The 15,247-nt window shown below is 46.4% G+C and overlaps 1 protein-coding gene and 1 long non-coding RNA gene across 2 annotated transcripts in view; one reads left to right on the top strand and one right to left on the bottom strand.

The window, feature by feature from the left end:
- Positions 1 to 15,247, bottom strand: part of LOC122551951 (receptor-type tyrosine-protein phosphatase-like N) — a 139,158-nt gene that overhangs the window by 52,917 nt on the left and 70,994 nt on the right. The gene's annotated exons all lie outside the window — the stretch shown is intronic.
- The window catches only part of LOC122551818, a 26,663-nt gene that overhangs the window by 3,138 nt on the left and 8,278 nt on the right, over positions 1 to 15,247 (top strand). Inside the window, exon 2 of the long non-coding RNA XR_006312206.1 lies at positions 9,368 to 9,483. This is a non-coding gene — a long non-coding RNA (uncharacterized LOC122551818). The remainder of the gene's footprint in view (positions 1 to 9,367; positions 9,484 to 15,247) is intronic.

A 15,247-nucleotide genomic window follows, 5' to 3' on the forward strand; every position in this document is an offset into this window, starting at 1 on the left:
AGATTTACAAGGATGTTGCCAGGGTTGGAGGGTTTGAGTTATAGGGAGAGGCTGAACAGGCTGGGGCTGTTTTCCCTGGAGCATCGGAGGCTGAGGGGTGACCTTGTAGAGGTTTACAAAATCATGAGGAGCATGGATAGGATAAATAGGCAAAGTCTTTTCCCTGGGATCAGGGAGTCCAGAACTAGAGGGTATAGGTTTAGGGTGAGAGGGGAAAGATATAAAAGAGACCTAAGGGGCAACTTTTTCACGCAGAGGGTGGTACGTGTATGGAATGAGCTGCCAGAGAAAGTAGTGGAGGCTGGTACAATTGCAACATTTAAAAGGCCTACCCATGCCCCTCATAATTTTATAAACCTCTATAAGGTCACCCCTCAGGCTCCAACGCTCCAGGGAAAATAGCCCCAGCCTATTCGGCCTCTACCTGTAGCTCAAACCCTCCAACCCTGGCAACATCCTTGTAAATCTATTCTGAACTCTTTCAAGTTTCACAGCATCCTTCCTACAGGAGGGAGGCTAGTATAGGATGGGTATATGAATAGGAAGGGTTTAGAGGGATATGGGCCAAGTGCTGGCAAATGGGACTAGATTAGGTTGGGATATCTGGTCAGCATGGACGGGTTGGGCCGAAGGGTCTGTTTCTGTGCTGTTCATCTCTGTGACTCTGTGAGTGCAGACGCTGGAGAGTCAGTATCAATAGACGTTGCGCTGGAAAAGCACAGCAGATCAGACAGCACCTGAGGAGCAGAAAAGGCAGGACAAAGGGTTTGGGGACAAAAACATTGACTTTCCTGCTCCTCAGATGCTGTCTGACATGCTGTGCTTTTCCAGCTGCCCATCTATTGGTCGTGAACTCACCGGGCCCTGGTCAGACAATACCCTCATTTCCAAATTTTCACCAGACTTTTCGAATCCCTCAGAGGCCTAGGTCTCGATGGAAAGGGAGGACTGACAGGAATATTTATTCACTAGAGGAACTTGACAGGGAAGATGAGGGTGCTTCCCCTCATGGGAGAATCTGGGACCAGAGGATATCATCTCGGAATAAAAGGTCACAGTTTAAGACAGAGATGCAGAGAAATTTCTTCTCTCAGAGGAGAATGAGTGTGTGGAATTCTTTACCACAGAGGGCTGTTGAGGCTGGAGCATTTCTCTTTACATACAAGATGATCAGAGGATTAGATAAGAACATACTAGGGACAGGGGTGGACCACTCGGCCCGTCGAGCCTGCTCCCCCTTCAACATCCACTGACCTCACATCCACTTTCCTGCCCTTTCCCTGTAACCCTTGATTCTCCTCCTGAGCAATAATCTCTCTCAGCCTTAAATATACGCAAGGACTCTTGTTCCCACAGCTGCCTGTGGCAAGGAGTTACAAAGACTCTCAATCCTCTGAGAGAAGGAATTCCTCCTCATCTCAGCCTTAAATTGGTGTCCCTTTACTCTCAGACTACGCCCCTCGCCCTAGACTCTTCCATAAGGGGTAATATCTGTATTATCCAGCAGATGCCTGAATGCTGCTGACTCTTGCATTGCTGTGATACAAATGTTCATTTACCTAGCACCAGAGGAACAGTGCAATCCATCTCTGACCAATACCTGACGCATGAGCCTGTGTTGTGTAAAAGTGAAGAAGTGTTTGCAAGTGAAATGTGGTAGGATCTGCAATCCCATGACTCATGTATTTTCCCCTTCAGTGTCCTAACATCCATCAGACATGGATCATCCCAGTGAACCTTCTCTGAGCTGCCTCCAGTGGAATATCTTTCCTTAAATAAGAGACCAAGCCTGCTCCCGGTGATCCCGATGTGCTCTCCCCAGCACCTTGTACAGTTTGCAGTTTACTCTTATACCCCAAGGAGAAAGTGAGGTCTGCAGATGCTGGAGATCAGAGCTGGAAATGTGTTGCTGGAAAAGGGCTTATGCCCGAAACGTCGATGCAAACCCGCGCAGACAGTCACCCAAGCCTGGGATTGAAACTGGGACCCTGGTGCTGTGAGGCAGCAGTGCTAACTACTGAGCCATCGTGATGATTGCCTACAGTATCCGCACATACAGCTAAGGATAGCACCAGGTCCAATTCAGGAGGATTTAGTTTGAGCAAATGGGTGAGGGATAGTATACAGTATTAACCAGCCAGGGAAATGAGTCATAGAACAATACAGCACAGAACAGGCCTTTCGGCCCACGATGTTGTGCCGAACTTCTAACCTAGATTAAGTACCCATCCATGTATCTATCCAAATGCCGCTTAAAGGTCGCCAATGATTCCGACTCTACTACTCCCACGGGCAGCGCATTCCATGCCCCCACCACTCTCTGGGTAAAGAATCTACCCCTGACATCTCCCCTATACCTTCCACCCTTCACCTTATATTTATGTCCCCTTGTAACACTCTGTTGTACCCGGGGAAAAAGTTTCTGACTGTCTACTCTATCTATTCCTCTGATCATCTTATAAACCTCTATCAAGTCACCCTTCATCCTTCGCCGTTCCAACGAGAAAAGGCCGAGAACTCTCAACCTATCCTCGTACGACTTCCTCTCCATTCCAGGCAACATCCTGGTAAATCTTCTCTGCACCCTCTCCAAAGCTTCCACATCTTTCCTAAAGTGAGGCGACCAGAACTGCACACAGTACTCCAACTGTGGCCTAACCAAAGTCCTGTACAGCTGCAACATCACTTCACGACTCTTGAATTCAATCCCTCTGCTAATGAACGATAATACTTCATAGGCCTTCTTACAAACTCTATCCACCTGAGTTGCAACCTTCAAAGATCTATGTACATAGACCCCAAGATCGCTCTGTTCCTCCACCTGACTAAGAACCCTACCATTAACCCTGTATTCCGCATTCTTATTTGTTCTTCCAAAATGGACAACCTCACACTTGGCAGGGTTGAACTCCATCTGCCACTCCTCAGCCCAGCTCTGCATCATATGTACATAGATCTTTGAAGGTTGCCACTCAGGTGGATAGAGTTTGTAAGAAGGCCTATGGAGTATTCCCTCACACTCCAGCATTGTGCCTTGCAGATGGTGGACAGGCTTCACAGAGTCAGGAGTTGAGTTACTCACTGCAGGATTCCTAGCCTCTGACCTACTCTTATAACTATTGTGTTTATGCACTGAGTTCAGTTCAGTTTCCAGTCAATGGTAAACCCCAGTGTGCTGAACATCATAACATTTGCCATTTATTAGCCCAAAACTGGATACTGTCCAGATCTTGCTGCATTTGGACATGGACTGCTTCAGTAATTGAGGAATCGTGAATGGTGCTGAAAATTGTGCAATTAGAATAGATTACTTACAGTGTGGAAACAGGCCCTTCGGCCCAACAAGTCCACACTGACCCGGCAAAGTGCAACCCACCCAGACCATTCCCCCACATTTACCCTTTCATCTAACACTGTGGGCAATTCTGGATCAGTGGTGCTGGAAGAGCACAGCAGTTCAGGCAGCATCCAAGGAGCTTCGAAATCGACGTTTCGGGCAAAAGTTCCTGATGAAGGGCTTCTGCCCGAAACGTCGATTTCGAAGCTCCTCGGATGCTGCCTGAACTGCTGTGCTCTTCCAGCACCACTAATCCAGAATCTGGTTTCCAGCATCTGCAGTCATTGTTTTTACCACTATGGGCAATTTAGCGTGGCCAATTCACCTGACCTGCATATTTTTGGACTGTGGGAGCAAGCCCACACAGACTCGGGGAGAATGTGCAAACTCCACACAGACAGTCACCTGAGGAGGGAATTGAACCCAGGTTCTTTGGCGCTGTGAGGCAGTAGTGCTAACCACCGTGCCACCGTGCTGCCCACTTTTTTTTAACACGATTATCGATATCCATTAAAGCATCTAGCCGACTTTAAAGTGTCCACAAAGTTTTTGCTTTCTCTGGAGAGTCAGTGGTCCTCATTGGCGAACATCCTCACTTTTGACCTCATGATGGAGGGAAAGTCACTGATGAAGCAGCAGAAGATGGTTGGGCCTAGGACACTATCCTGAGGGACTCCTGCAGAGATGATCTGGAGTTGAGATGATTGACCTCCAATAATTACTTTTGTATAGGAGGCAAAATCCTGCAGATGCTTGAAATGTGAAATCACAGAATCCTTACAGTGTGGAAGTGGGCCATTCGGCCCATTGAGTACATACTGAGCTCTGAAGGCCTTGTTAACAGCCCAATTGCCTCATTAATATTCAAGAGTTTAGATCAGAGTGGTGCTGGAAAAGCACAGCAGGTCAGGCAGCATCCGAGGAGCAGGAAAATCGACATTTCGGGCATAAGCCCTTCATCAGGAATGACATTCCTGAGCCTGATGAAGAGCTTATGCCCGAAATATCGACTCTCCTGCTCCTCGGATGCTGCCTGACCAGCTGTGCTTTTCCAGCACCATATATTTTGACTCTGTTAAGTTTCTCAATCCCCTTCTCCCACTTTCTTCCCGTAACCCTTGATCTCCTTGATACTCAAGAACCAATCTATCTCAGTCTTAAATAGACTCAATCACCCGGCCCCCACAGCCTTCTGTGGCAATGAATTAAGTAAATGGTAGTGCGGGTGTCAGATTAGATTGGCTTTGCCTGCTCCTGGCAGTATGTTGTCATGTGTTCCTTTATCTATTAAATTCCAACACATCTGAGGCTACAATGCATCCTTTGTCATAGACAAGTATAATAGTGTCCAGATGTTCCCACATAACCTTCCAGCCATCTGCTTTTGTACTTGAGCTTTTTCAAGTCTCGGAAATGTGTTGCCGGAAAAGCGCAGCAGGTCAGGCAGCATCTAGGGAACAGGAGAATCGACGTTTCGGGCATTAGCCCTTCTTCAGGAATGAGGAAAGTTGGTCCAGCAGGCTAAGATATCTTTTATCTTTGCCTGCTGGACCAACTTTCCTCATTCCTGAAGAAGGGCTAATGCCCGAAACGTCGATTCTCCTGTTCCCTAGATGCTGCCTGACCTGCTGCGCTTTTCCGGCAACACATTTCCGTCTCTGATCTCCAGCATCTGCAGACCTCACTTTCTCCTTTTTCAAGTCTCACCCACCAACTCTCTTTTCCAATTTGAGAGTTAACTGGATTCCCAATTTCTGGATCAATCTATCCACACTTTGCATGAAAGAATATAGGAAAGGAGAGGGGTGATCTTAGAGAGGTTTATTAAATCATGAGTGGTATAGATAAGGGGAATGGCAGGAGTCTGTTCCCTAGGCTGGGGTATTTCAAGGCTAGGGGGAATTCTTCTAATGTGAGGAGGGGAAGATGTTAAAAGGACATGAGGGGTAATTTTTTTTCCACAGAGATGGTTCATGTGTGGAATGAACTTCCAGTGGAAGTGGTGGGTGTGTTTCAGTTAAAAGACATTTAGATAATTTTATAAAGGAAAGAGGTTTGGAGGGATGTGGGCTCAGAGCAGGATGAGTTTAGTTTGGGATTATGGTCGGCATGGACTGGTTGGACCAAAGGGTCTGTTTCTGCTCTGTATAACTCTATGATACTATGATTCTATAACTACATAGAACATAGAACAATGCAGCACAGAACAGGCCCTTCACCCCTCAACGTTGCACCAACCTGTGAACTAATCCAAGCCCATCCCCCTACACTATCCCATCATCACCCATGTGCTTATCCAAGGATTGTTTAAATCTCCCTAATGTGGCTGAGTTAATTACATTGGCAGGTACCTTCCACGCCCTTACCACTCTCTGAGTAAAGAACCTGCCTCTGATATCTGTCTTAAATCTATCACCCTTCAATTTGTAGTTATGTCCCCTCGTACAAGCTGACGTCATCATCCTAGGAAAAAGACTTTCACTCGTCTACCTATCCAATCCTTTGATCATCTTGTATGTCTCTATCAAATCCCCACTTAGCCTTCTTCTTTCCAATGAGAACAGACCCAAGTTTCTCAGCCTTTCCTCATAAGACCATTAATAAGAAAGTAATAGCAGAACTTTTGGAAAATTATAATCTAGTCAAGCAGAATCAGAATGGCTTCATCCAAGGGAAATTGTGTCCAATGTCTTAACCAGAGGGGATAAAGGGGAACCAATAGATGTGTTATATTTGGACTTTGACAAGGGTACCTCATGAAAGGTTAACTTATGATTTAGGAACCCATGGTGCTGGATGGCATGGATAGAGAATTAGCTCATGGGCAGGAAACAGCAAGTGGTGGTGAGGGCTCCTTTCTCAGGTAGGTAACCTGTGACCACTGGGATTCCACAGAGATCAGTGCTCGGACTTCAACTGTTAATAACGTATTAATGACCTGGAGGATGGAAGTGAGTGCACTGTAGACAAATTTGCAGACACCACTAAAATAGATGAAAGGCAGGTTGCAAGAGAGAAATGGTTTACAGAGAGATATTATTAGGTTATGTAAAAGGGCAAAAAGTTGGCAAAAGGAGTATAATGTGAGAAAAAGGGAAGTTGTTCATTTTGGAAAGGGAGAACAAAAGAACAGAATATTACTTAAATGGAGGGAAACTGCAGAGAGCTGCAACACAAAGGGACTGGGGGGGGGGGACTTGTACATGAAACACAGAAATCTACCACCCAGGGGCAGCAGGGAATCAGAAGGGCCTCATGGAATGCTAGCCCTTATTTCAAGGAGGTTGGAGTATCAGAGTAGGGAAGTCTTACTGCAAACTGCTACAAGGTGCTGGGGAGACACATCGGGAGCACTGGGAGCAGCTTTAGTCTCTTATTTAAGGAAAGATATTCCACTGGAGGCAGCTCAGAGAAGGTTCACTGGGATTATCCGTGTCTGATGGATGGGTTTGCAAATTCTAGCCACATTTCATAGAGTGATTTGATGAATTATCAACTACAATCCAAAGTTTTGATGCATCAGAGGATGATCGTCCTTTGCCTCCTTACTAATCTCTTTGACCTTCTTAGAAATTTTGGTGAGACAGTGACATTGTGTGGAGAAAGTGAGGTCTGCAGATGCTGGAGATCGGAGATGGAAATGTGTTGCTGGAAAAGCGCAGCAGGTCAGGCAGCATCTAGGGAACAGGAGAATCGACGTTTCGGGCATTAGCCCTTCTTCAGGAATCATTGTGTGGCCTAGTAATCCAGAACCCCAGGTTAATATTCTCGGGATATGGGTTTGAATCCCACCGGCACAGATTGTGATTTTTGAATTCAATAAGAATCTGGAACAAACTGTTAATTGTCATAAAAATCCATTTGATTCGCTAATGTCCGTCAGGGAAGTAAATCTGTCATCCTTACCTAGTCTGGACTGTATGTGACTCCAGACCCACAGCGGGATATTGGTCAGTTGCAGATAGGGACGGAGAGATGGCCAATGGAGTTTAATCTGGGCAAGTGTGAGGTGCTGCACTTTGGAGATCAAATGTTAACGAAAAATTTACAGTTACTGGCAGCACCCGGAACAGCACTGACGTACGTAGGGATCTTGGGGTTCAAATCCATAGCTCCCTGAAAATAGCCACACAAGTAGATAGGGCGGTAAAGGCAGCATATGGCATGCTTACGGGGAGAATGCGGGTAAGTGGAGTTGAAAAGCCCATCAGCCATGATTGAATGGCAGAGTGGACGCGATGGGCCGAATGGCCTTACTTCCGCTCCTATGTCTTATGGTCTTTATTGATCAGGAAAATGAATACAAGATTCAGGAAGTCATGTTGCAGCATTATAAAATTTTGGTTAGGCCACACTTGGAGTATTGCATTCAATTCTGGTCACCACATTAGAGGTTGGATATGGAGGCTTTGGGGAGGGGGCAGAATAGTTTTACCAGATGCTGCCTGGATTAGAGGGTATGAACTAGAAGGAAAGGCTAGAAAAACTTTTTTTTCTGGAGCAGTTGAGACTTGATAAAAGTCTATAAAACTATGAGACGCATGGGTAGGGTTGACGGTCAGAATGTCTTTCCCAGAGTTGAAATGTCTCATACTAGGGGGAGATGCATTTAAGGGGAAAGGGGGAAAAGTTCAAAGGAGATGTGAGGGGCAAGTGTTTTTACACAGAGAATGGGAGGAGTATGGATCGCGCTGCCAGGGTGCTGGTGGAGGCAGAGATGACAGGGTCATTTAAGGGACTTTTACATAAGCACATGATTATACAAGGAATGCAGGGCTATGGACTACAGGCAGGCAGAAGGGATTAGTTTAACTTGGGGCATGTTGGGCACAACATCGTGGACTGAAGGGCTTCACTTGAAAACGCTTCTTCACTTTTACACAACACAGGCCCATGCGTCAGGTATTGGTCAGAGGTGGATTGCACTGTTCCTCTGGTGCTACGTAAATGAACATTTGTATCACAGCAATGCAGGAGTCAGCAGCATTCAGGCGTCTGCTGGATAATACAGATATTACCCCTTATGGAAGAGTCTAGGGCGAGAGGCATAGTCTGAGAGTAAAGGGACGCCAATTTAAGACTGAGATGAGGAGGAATTTCTTCTCTCAGAGGGTTGGGAGTCTTTGTAACTCTTTGCCCCAGAGAGCTGTAGGGGGAGAGTCCTTGCGTATATTTAAGGCTGAGAGAGATTATTGCTCAGGAGGAGAATCAAGGGTTACAGGGAAAGGGCAGGAAAGAGGATATGAGGAATGTTGGATCAGCCATGATCCTGCTGAATGGCAGCATAGGCTCGAGGGGCCGAATGGCTACTCCTGTTACCCATTTCTTATGGTCTACTGATTTCATGTGTTCTCATTGGATCATATTGTGTGTGAATTGCAGCTAGTGTCAAAGAGTGTGGTGCTAGAAAAGCGCAACAGGTCAGGCAGCATCCAGGGAGCAGGGCATTCAACGTTTGGGAATGATGAAGGGCTCTTGCCTGAAACATTGATTCCCCTGCTCCCCGGATGATGCCTGACCTGCTGCGCTTTTCCAGCATTACACTCTTCGACTCTGATCACCAGCATCTGCAATTCACTTTGTCCTAGATAGTGTCAAAGAGTCAGACAGCACAGAAACAGATCCTTCTGCCCAGCTTAACCATGCCGACCAGATATCCTAAGCAGAACTAATCACACCTGGCCCATATCCCTCCAAACCCCACCTATTCATGTACCCATCCAGATGCCTTTTAAATGTTGTAATTGTAACAGCCTCCACCACTTCCTCTGGCCGCTCATTCCATACACGTACCACCCTCTGTGTGAAAAGGTTGCCCCTCAGGTCCCTTTTTAAATCTTTCCTCTCTCACCTTAAACCTATGCCCTCTAGTTCTGGACTCCCCCACCCTTGGGGGAAGAGGACCTTGCTGTTCATCCTACCCATGATTTTATAAACCTCTGCAATTTCACACGACGTTTTAAAAAGCGGCAGAGTAGTGCCCTGTAGCTGCGAGAGGCGCTACTAAAATGCACGATTCTCTTTCGGCAGCAGAGGAGGGTGAAGTGAATTTCTGGCGGAGGGTTTTAGATTCCCGGCAGCTTTCGATCGGCTGAGTAGGACTGACCGTTTGTGAAGGAGGAAGATGGAGATCTCTTCCTCTCTGGGTAAGTAGAAATAGAACAAATACATCAAATGCATGCTCCCAAACCCACGAGCAGGAGGCTCTGTAAGGTACGTATTTGTGTGGTCACGGGCTACATTGTCACACTGACATGCCTTACACAAACTCACTGGCTACAATTAGCACAAACTGATTAGGGGCCTCGGATATTTAATTAGTCCATGTACGCAGTCAAGCACAGCTACACAAAAGGCCTGTGACAGTGAAAGAGTGTGGGTGGTGGGGTGGGGAGGGGAAAACGTTGTGGAGACTGCACTGCTTTATCTCCCACACTCTCTTGCCTGTCTGGGGTCACTGTGGAAACAGCCGCAGAAAGGGGGAAACAAAAAAAAACGAGAAAAAAAAGATTAACAGACAGAAGCCGACTCCTGCTATTAGCAGGATGCTGGATAATAGGCCCACACGAGTCACCATGGCAACAGCACACTAGTAGGCCGAATCCTTAGGTCAGTAGGGGTAGACGGAGACAGGCTCCATGGATAAGAGAGTCCGTAAGTGTACACGCAGGCAAACGCAAACATGGGTATACACACACACACACACATAGACACACACTCACTCAATCACAGACATTCACACAGACGCACACACTCACAAAGACACACACACACACAAAATCTCTCACATAGACCACACATTCACACAGACACACCCTCACTCAATCACAGACATTCACACAGACAGACACACACATTCACACAGACACACACTCTCACACAGACATACAAAACACAGGCACATCATCTACAAGACACAAGTCAGGAGTGTGATGGAATACTCCCCACTTGCCTGGATGGGTGCTGTTCCAACAACACTCAAGAAGCTTGACACCATCCAGAACAAAGCAGCCACTTGATTGGCACCACATCCAAAAACACCCACTCCCTCCACCACCGACACTCAGTAGCAGCAGTGTGTACCATCTACAAGATGGACTGCAGCAAGTTACCAAGGTTTAGAGTTTTAGAGCCTTAGAGTTATACAGCATAGAAACAGAACCTTTACTCCAATGTGTCCAAGATGACCAGATATCCTAAATTAATCTAGTCCCATTTGCCAGCACTTGATCCATATCCCTCTGAACCTTTCCTATTCATATATTCATCCAAATGCCTCTTAAATGTTGTAATTGTACCAGCCTCCACCACTTCCTCTGGCAGCTCAGTCCATACAGACACCGCCCTCTGTTTGAAAAGGTTGCCCCTTAGGTCCCTTTTAAATATTTCCCCTATCATCCTAAACCTATGCCCTTTAGTTCTGGACTCCCCTAACATAGGTAAAAGACCTTGACTATTCACCCCATCCATGCCCCTCATGATTTTACAAACCTCTATAAGGTCACTTCTCAGCCTCTGATGCTCCAGGGAAAACAGCTGCAGCCTATTCAGCCTCTCCCAAACCCTCCAACCCTGGCAACATCCTTGTAAATCTTTTCTGAACTTTTTCAAGTTTCACAACATCCTTCCTGTAGCAGGGAGGCCAGAATTGAATGCAGTATTCCAAAAGTTGTCTAACCAATGTCCTGTAGGCCGCAACATGACCTCCCAACTTCTATACTCAATGCTCTGAGCAATAAAGGAAAGCATACCAAATGCCTGCTTCACTATCCTGTCTGAAATGCTGAAGAAGGGCTCATGCCCGAAACGTCGATTCTCCTGCTCCTTGGATGCTGCCTGACCTGCTGCGCTTTTCCAGCAACACATTTTCAGCTCTGATCTCCAGCATCTGCAGTCCTCACTTTCCCCTCACTATCCTGTCTACCTGCAACTCCACTTTCAAGGAGCTATGAACCTGCACTCCAAGGTCTCTGTGTTCAGCAACAGTCCCCAGCACCTCACCACTAAACAGCACTTTCCGAACTCAGGGTGGCACGGTGGCTCAGGCACCTGGCTTTGATTTCAGCCTTGGATGAGCGTCTGTGTGGTTTGGGGATGGCAGTGTTGGACTGGGATGTACAAAGTTAAACACATGTGGAGTGTGCACATTTTCCCCATTGTCCAGACATGCACATGTCAAGGACTGCACCAGTTCAAGAGGCAGTTGTCGATGTTTCTGTCCGGGACAATATTGGTATGAGTGACCAGCGCACAGTACTTGTGGAGATGAAATCCCATCTTCACATTCAGAATACCCTCTGTCATGTTGTGTCAATGAGTTAAATAAGACAGACTTTGAGCAGATGTAGCAAGCCAAAACTGGGCACCCAAGAGGCACTGTGTGTCATCAACAGGAATAGAATTGTACTCCAACACAATGTGCACCTTCATGCCCCAGCACATCCCCCACTCTACTCTCTTAAACTGAACAGGAGAAACTGAGGACTGTAGATGCTGGAGAGTCAGAGTCGAATAGTGTGGCGCTGGAAAAGCACAGCCGGTCAGGCAGCATCCGAGAAGCATGATGAAGGGCTTATGCCCGAAATGTTGACTCTCCTCAGATGCTGCCTGACCTGCTGTGCTTTTCCAGTGCCACACCTTTCGACACTTTCAAACTGAACGTAAAGCCCTCTCTACTTTTTTAAACTGTAAGTAAAGCTGCCTTTACAGTGACCCCATCAAACACTCCCAGGACTGGTACAACATGGGGTTAGATAAAGAATAAAGCTCCTTTGACACTGTCTCTATCAAACACTCTCAAGACAGGGACAGAATGGGATTGGATAGAGTAAAGCTCCCTCTAGACCTTTAAACTGAAAGATTTCGCTACTCTTTAGAGCAGGAAATAAAGCTCCTTCAATACTGTCCAGGGATGTGTATGCTAAATGGATTAGCCATGGGAAATGCAGGGTTGTAGGATGGGGTTGGTCTGGATGGAATGTTCTTTGGAAGGTTGGTGTGTACTTGATGGGCCGAACAGCCTGCTTCCACAGTATAGGGATTCTGTGATCCCAAAATCTCAACCAAGAAGGATAAGGGCAGCAGATACAGGAAGCACTAATTATTATTGTTGTCTTTCCAGTGTCCTAGGTTAAACTCCTGGAATTCCCTCTCCAACATCACTCTGGGTGAACCTATAATGGATTGCAGCTCAACAGCACCTTCTCAAGGGCAACTAGGGATGAGTAATAAAGCTGGCTGAGCCAGTGACACCCACATCACATAATCGTACAGGAAACAAATGCACACATGTACAGTTTTGCAACTATGAACCACATGTGCAAAGCCATCATTTAGTTCTCCTCAAAGATTCTCTGACACAGAAAAATTTCCTCATTAAAATATAAAAGGAGTTACATAACTGATGAAATTTACATTTTGCTAAATAAGTAATGAGATAATGAACATGCAAAGAGATTCCCTGAAGCAATAACAATTATTCCGTTGAGTTTAAAAACTGAAGGGGCAGTTAGATTGGAGGGACAGACTGGTCTCTGCCTGTTCCTCTGTATTATCTATGAACTGCATGTTACTTTATTAAATGGTCTGCATAACTATAACATTAATCACCTGTAATTAATTTACCTTAAAGGCTAATTTATTTTTTCTTCTTGGTCATCACTGGCAAACCCAGGTTTTATTTCCTGTTCCTAAATGCCCCTGAACTGAGTGGTTTGCTCAGCTATTTCAGAGGACAATGAACTACATTGCTGTGGGTCTGGAGTCAGGTGTAGTCCAGACCAGATGAGGTTGGCAGAGCTCCTTACCTAAAGTGCACGTCTGTGTGCACAGGCTGAGGAGCGGGAGGAGGCCATTCTCCAGATGGGCTTACACTACTTTCGACGTTAGTTCTCACGGTCATCATTACTGAAATTAGCTTTACCTTCCAAATTTATAAACTGAACTACTCTTTTGAGCAGAAAGTAAAATTCCTTCTATACTGCCCTCATCAAACACTCACAGGACAGGTACAACAAAGGGTTATCCTCCACTCAACCATTACCATCAAGCCAGGGGATCAACCCTGGTTCAATGGAGAGTGCAGGAGCAGCACCAGGCATACCTGAAGATGAGGTGTCAACCTGGTGAAGCCACCAAACAGGACTAGTTGCCTAAGCAAGTGATAGACAGAGCAAAGCAATCCCACAACCAACAGATCTAAGCTCTGCAGTCCTACCACATCCAGTCATGAATGGTGGTAGACAATCAATCGTCTCACTGGAGGAGGAGGCTCTACTACTATCTCCATCCTCAGTGATGGAACAGCCCAGCGTAAAAGGTAAGGCTGAAGCTTTTGCAGCAATCCTCAGCCGGAAGTGCTGAATGGATGATCCATCTCAGCCTCTTCCAGTGATCCCCAGCATCACAGATACCAGTCTTCAGCCAATTTGATTCACTCCATGTGATATCAAGAAACAGTTGGAGACACTGGATACTGCAAAGGCTACGGGTCCTGACAACATTCCAGCAATAGTACTGAAGACGTGTGCTCCAGGCCTTGCCGCTCCCCTAGCCAAGCTGTTCCAGTCCACTTACAACACTGGCATCTACCCGACAATGTGGAAAATTGCTCAGGTATGTCCTGTATACAAAAAGCAGGACAAATCCAACCTGGCCAATTACTGCCCCATTAGTCTACTCCCAGCCATCATTGAAGCGATGGAAGGGGTCATCGGCAGTGCTGTCAAGCAGCACCTGCTCAGTGACGCCCAGTTTGGGTTCTGCCAGGGTCACTCAGCTCCTGACCCCATTACAGCCTTGGGTCAAACATGGACAAAAGAGATGAATTCCAGAGGGGAGGGGAGAGGGACAGCCCTTGACACCAAAGCTGCATTCGACCGAGTGTGGCATCAAGGAGCTCTGGCTAAACTGGAAACAGTGAGAATTAGGGAGCAAAGTCTCCAGTGGGTGGAGTTGGACCTGACACATCAGAAGATGGTCAGTCATCTCAGCTCCAGGATATCCCTGCAGGAGTTCCTCAGGGTAGTGTCCTAGGCCCAACCAGCTTCAGCTGCTTCATCAATGGCCTTCCCTCCATCATGAGGTCAGAAGTGAGGATGTTCACTGATGGTTACACCATTCACAATACTTCAGATTCTGAAGCAGTCTGTGCCCATATGTAGCAATATCCAGGCTTGGGCTGATAAATGGCAAGTAACCTTTGTGCCATGACAATGACAGGTATCTCCAACAAGAGAGAATGTAACCATCATCCCTTGATGTTCAATGGTATTGCCATCATTGAATTGACCTCCCACCCTTTCCTTGAAATTAGGATTGTCAAGCTGGTTCACAGTATGATGTCAACGAGAAGAAAGTGAGGACTGTGGATGCTAGAGATCAGAGTCGAAACTGTGTTGCTGGAAAAGCACAGCAGGTCAGGCAGCATCCGAGGAGCAGGAAAATTGACTTGTTAGGCCGGAGCCCTTAATCAGGAATGAGCAGTGCAATGTCCTGACATGTACTGGAAGCTACATATATTTAAAACATGGGGCTCTGTTCTTTGGAGACAGAAAGGACATATGCACCTAACAAAATAGCCATTCACTTGTGAATTTCTTAAGGCAATGCCTTGACCATTCACAGTCAAGCTGCCTGGTTTAAAATGTAAACAAAGCCTGGCTGTTAACTGTCAATCGCCATAAACTGGCACATTGTACATGGCAACTTCTTTACCAATCAATCAGAGTCCACTTCCAACCTATCAGCTTTGTGACAATAGACAGTAGACAATAGTTGCTGGAGTAGGCCATTCTGCCCTTCGAGCCTGCACCACCATTCAATATGATCATGGCTGATCATCCTCAATCAGTATCCTGTTCCTGCCTTATCTCCATAACCCTTGATTCCACTATCCTTGAGAGCTCTATC

The sequence above is a fragment of the Chiloscyllium plagiosum genome, chromosome 7 (genome assembly GCF_004010195.1).
Source record: "Chiloscyllium plagiosum isolate BGI_BamShark_2017 chromosome 7, ASM401019v2, whole genome shotgun sequence".
Taxonomy (NCBI): Eukaryota; Metazoa; Chordata; class Chondrichthyes; order Orectolobiformes; family Hemiscylliidae; genus Chiloscyllium; species Chiloscyllium plagiosum.